Source organism: Myotis daubentonii, chromosome 17 (genome assembly GCF_963259705.1).
Source record: "Myotis daubentonii chromosome 17, mMyoDau2.1, whole genome shotgun sequence".
NCBI classification, from domain to species: domain Eukaryota; kingdom Metazoa; phylum Chordata; class Mammalia; order Chiroptera; family Vespertilionidae; genus Myotis; species Myotis daubentonii.
In genome coordinates this window covers 28,174,835-28,179,780 of record NC_081856.1, presented here as the reverse complement: position 1 = coordinate 28,179,780, position 4,946 = coordinate 28,174,835, and the positions used below count along the sequence as shown (strand labels likewise).

At 40.5% G+C, this 4,946-nt stretch overlaps 1 non-coding gene across 1 annotated transcript; it reads right to left on the bottom strand.

Annotated features, from left to right (window-relative positions):
• Positions 1-1,476: 1,476 nt before the first annotated feature.
• LOC132220191 (small nucleolar RNA SNORA28) lies at positions 1,477-1,599 on the bottom strand. The gene has a single exon (XR_009449708.1). It is a non-coding gene; the product is annotated as a small nucleolar RNA SNORA28 (small nucleolar RNA).
• Between the last annotated feature and the right edge of the window lie 3,347 nt (positions 1,600-4,946).

The following is a 4,946-nucleotide window of genomic DNA, read 5'->3' as shown; positions in this document are numbered from 1 at the left end:
TTATCTTTTTAAGGTTGGTGATTTTGGTGTCATATCTAGGAACTCTTCACTAAGTTCTAGGTCCTGAAGATTTTTTTCAGAGTAATTTTCTAGAAATTGTACAGCCTTATGTTTTCATTTAAATCTATGATTTATTTTGAATTTAATCATTTTTAAAATTTTTAGTATAGATGGAAAAAATATTTATAATGACTCGCCAAACCCATTATCTAGATTTAACACCATGCATGTTATGAAAAAGGAAGGTGGGGCAAATGGGGTAGATGTCTAAATTATCAGTTACCTAAAGGAGTGAACAATCAAATGCAATAAGTGGAACTTGATTGGACCATAGCTGGAATAGAGTAACCATGAAACACAGTTTGAGACAACTAGGAAAAGCTGAATATCAACAAGGATAGGGTTAGTGATATTAATAAAATAGTAAGTTTTATTGGATGTGATAATAATCTTGTCATTAGGAAGAAAATGTCCTTACTTTTTAGAAATACTAAGGCATTTAATAGTAAAATATCATGATTTCTGCTATTTTTTTCAAAATTCAGCCAAAAAAAAAGATGAAGTAAATATGATGAAATGTTACCGATTGTTCAATGGCTTGCTGATAGCACTGAGACAGTTGTCTGAACATCTTGGTCTTCAGAGTAATATGAGATAAAGGGCCAGTAACCACATAAATTAGGAAGCAGAGCTTAGGACAGACTTTTCTGAGAGAGTGAAAAATGGAGGTAGCAGTGAAAGTTTGACTGGTTCATTTCATCTTATGGATATTTACTCAATAATTGAGCACTTACTGCATACAAAATACTGTTGATTATTTTGGAAAATTCAAAGGTTTGTAAAGCAATTCCTCCTTTCAAGGAAACAGAATGAGATCCTTGAAAAGTTACTCTGTGTGGTAGGAAGGATCAGGAAAAGTCTTTTGAGGTGGGAGGTTGGGAATGGTCAGAGGGCATCTAGATCACCTAAAGTGAATGTGTTCATTCATTCATTCATTCATTCATTCATTCACTGAATACTTGTTAAGCATGGGGATGCCTGATACATTAATAAGACCAATTAATAAGATTCATAAGGCGGATCATCCCTAATTCAGAGCAGAATTTTCTTCTATCTTAAATTGAGCCAGGCTTTATTTTCAGAATGACCTATGTATTTGTTTTCCTAGGGCTCCTGTAAGTAGCAAGATAGCAAAAACTAAGGGGATGAAGATAACAGAAATTCATTTCCTCACAGTTCTGAAGGCTAGAAGTCTGAAATCCAGGTGTTGGCAGAACCAGGTTCTTTCTAGTGGCTCTGCAGGAGGCTGCTCCATGCCTCTTTCAAGCTTCTCATGCTTGCTGGCAATCCTTGGTATTCTTTGGCTTGAGGATTATAATCTCTGTCTCTGTTGTCACATGTCTATCTTTTCCGTGTCCCTCTCCTCTTCTTTTTTTACTTTTCTTTTCTTTTTAATTTAAATTCTTTTTTTTTAACACTGTCTAAGTCTATATAACGGCTTGTCTCATAAAGGAGAGCACCAGAATAGGTTAGACTTTGTTGCTGTAGCAAGCTCAAATTGTGTCAGACAGTGTTGATCATCTGCCACTAATTTAAATTCTTTAGTGTTTAAAGTATTACACTATGTGTCCCCCCCCCCCCGCTTCTTCTTTTTTAAATATATATTTATTGATTCCAGAGAGGAGGGGAGAGGGAGAGAGAGATAGAAACATCAATGATGAGAGAGAATCATGGATCGGCTGCTTCCTGCACGCCTCCGACTGAGGATCAAGCCTGCAAGCCAGGCATATGTCTTACCTGACCAGGAATCAAACTGGTGACCTCTTGGTTTCTGGGTCAATGCTCAACCACTGAGCCACACCAGGCTGAGCCCTCTCCTCTTCTTATAAGGACACCAGTTATATTGAATAAAAGGCCCACTCTATTCCAGAATGTCCTCATCTTAACTTATTATATCTTCAATAACTTTATTTCCAAATAAGGTCACATGCTGAGGTACTGAGGGTTAGGACTTCAACATATTTGGGGGCTGGGGGACAATTCAACCCATGGCAACCTGTGATCCTAAAATTAATTTCTCCTATAAACTGTGTGCCTCGGGTTTAGCTCACTTAGAGTTTTAAGAAGTGATCTTTTAGGATTTCATTTAACAACACATTTGTGCCTCTGTTTAGTGAATCAACCCCTCATAGGTTTCTTGGCAAAGGAGCTATTTTTACCTGCAGAGAACTAAGAAGGAGCTGAGGGTATTTAAACAACAGGCTGCCAACTGTTTGGAATTAGGAATTCAGGTCCTTGTTTAACATCTTCCTGAACAGCTGTCCCCCACTGTCACAGCTCAGGAGTCCCGCTTTCAGCTGAGCAGACACGTTCTGAACACTTGCTGCGCAGGGCCCCGACTCAGGCAGCCCAGGCCTCGTACCTAGAAGATGCTCAATACATGTCGGTCAAATGAGAGAATGCTGCAAAGAAGCAGGGGTGATTCTGACCTTGGGAGACTATTAAGTTTATTTCAGTTATTTTCCACAGATAATTCCTGATTGCCGTCAGAGTAGCCGGGCACCATGGGCCTGGATTAAATCCTGGTTCAGAGGTTTGTAATTGTAGTAGTTCAGCAGGTTTCTTAGCCCCTCTAGTGCTCAAATTTCTTCATTGTCAAATTGGAATATAAGACCCAAGAAGCAAATGTGTTGTGGGAATCACCTAGTCCAAGGCCTGGAGTATAAGTCATTTTGGGGGAAAGAAGGTAGAGGCATTCTTGCTTTGACTCTTTTCCTGTTTTGTTTTGTTTTTTTCTTTCCTTCTATTTTACTGTAATCCAGCAATGGTGGGACCCTATGAATAGCTTTAATTCTAAAGATGTGGGAGCCTCATTCCATTTCCATCAGCTCAAAATAATAAAAATTGAAAATAAAGAAAAACCACTTTCCTGGATTCCTACCCTCAGAAGGTGACATATGTTTTAAAAGGATGGATGTACATTCTCTTAAATCTTACCATTATCACCATCATCTCATTCTCATGACTGTCATATCTCATCACCCTCATAAATAATTATTATATAGCATTTATTGTTTACTGTAGTCCAAGCACTGTGCTAAAACCTGCTTACTGGTATGCAGAGCTCATTTCAGCATCACCTCTTGAGTTAGGTACTATTCCTTTTTAAAAACAAAACAAAACATGTTTATATTGATTTCATAGGGAGAGGAAGAGAAAGAGAAACATCAATGACGAGAGAGAATCATTGGTCAGCTGCTTCCTGCACACCCGTGTGAGCAATGGTCACCTGTTGGAATTCAAATAACGGACTCAGAGACAGAAGTATGGCGAAAATGAGACTTTTAATATGCTCTTGCTCTCAAGAGTGGGTGTCTGCCTGGTTGTTCAGGCACCTGGGGCAGCAAACACAGCCCATTTATTCAGCCCCTTCTCCAGTTCCTCACTGGCTGAGCATCATGGGGTCACCTGCTTCCTCATAGGTCGCCTAGGCCTTGCTGTCTCTCATGGGGCCATTTTAAAAAATTGAGCTGAAGCCTTCTCTAGTTGCCTCCACCTCCCCCTATCTAGTTGAGGCAGGTGCCTCGGGGGTTTCCACCATGATGCTGGCTCATGTGCACAGTTCTCTGTTCCTATATCCTCTTCCCTCCTCCCTACATTCTGTTTGCCCTGGGGAAATTCAGCAAATTCCATCAAAATCCAACCATACTGGAGATGGATCACAGAGATCCATTTCCTACACCCCCTACTGGGGACTGAGCCCACAACCCGAGCATTTGCCCTGACTGGGAATCCACCGGGACCTCTTGGTTTCAGGGGTCGATGCTCAACCACTGAGCCACACCAGTCGGGCCAGTTAGGTGCTATTCTTTTCTATCAAAGTTGGAGAAGCAATATAGCATAGTAATTAGGCCCTTCATCATAGGAGCTAAACTTGCTAGATTTAAGTCCTTGTCCACTGGGGCATGTTCCCTAATTACTGTGTTCTATTCTCAAAAAAAAAAAAAAAAAAAAAAATTCAAGTGAGGATAATAAGAAAATCTGTTTCATATAAATATGAAAATCACAAAATAAAGGATAGCTGCTTCTTGGAAATAAAAATACTAGCATATAGTTCTCGCAACATATTTTATAGAGTAAGAATTCCACAAGTGCTTGCTATTTTTCTTATCTCTGTCTTTCACATAGGGAGATAGATTTGGGCTAGACCGAGCTTGTGCAATTTTTAGCAGTGGCACTGAGATTGGGCCGTAGGCAATGCAATTCTACAGCTTGCCGCCAACACCGCCGCACCCACATTTACACAGAGGGTAATCAATAAAGCTGTCAGCCATCGAAGAGCTGGCGCTATGCCCTCTAAACCTAAGGGCCAGGGAGAGGCACAGATGATAGAGGCTTGCCCCACGTCCTCACATGCTGGTGTCAACGTAAAATACAACTTTGTTTGGAGATTTCCATGACACTCTCTAAATAGGGTGGAGACACTCTCATTTAAAATCCTTTTAGTCCTGGAGATTGAATTGCAAAAAGGTCAAGAAAAAAGGATATGGGAAATTCTCATTTGCCTTTTGAGGCCTGAGCTCAGCGGGAGTTTTAAAGGGAGGACCAAAACTTCACTTTGCCTGCCCTTTCTTCTTGAGTTCCATAGACTCAGTCTGAGGACAGCTTTTTTAAGTGTGGCTTGTCAGTAGAGGTTGGACACCCAGGGTGGCTTAAGTTACTAAACTGAATGTGGAATCCAGTCTTTCTCTTGAAGACAGCTAGTGGTCAGGCTGCCCTGCTTGGGTAATTAGTCTGGGTTTTGCAATCCACAGCTTTGTCTAACAGCAATTTGATTCACATACTCCCCAAGGTAGGCACTTACCTGTCAGCTCTTTCTCAGAGGCATTTAGCAACAGCTGTGATTGAGGTTTGACACTGAAGCTTAATAATAAATTAAAGCCCTG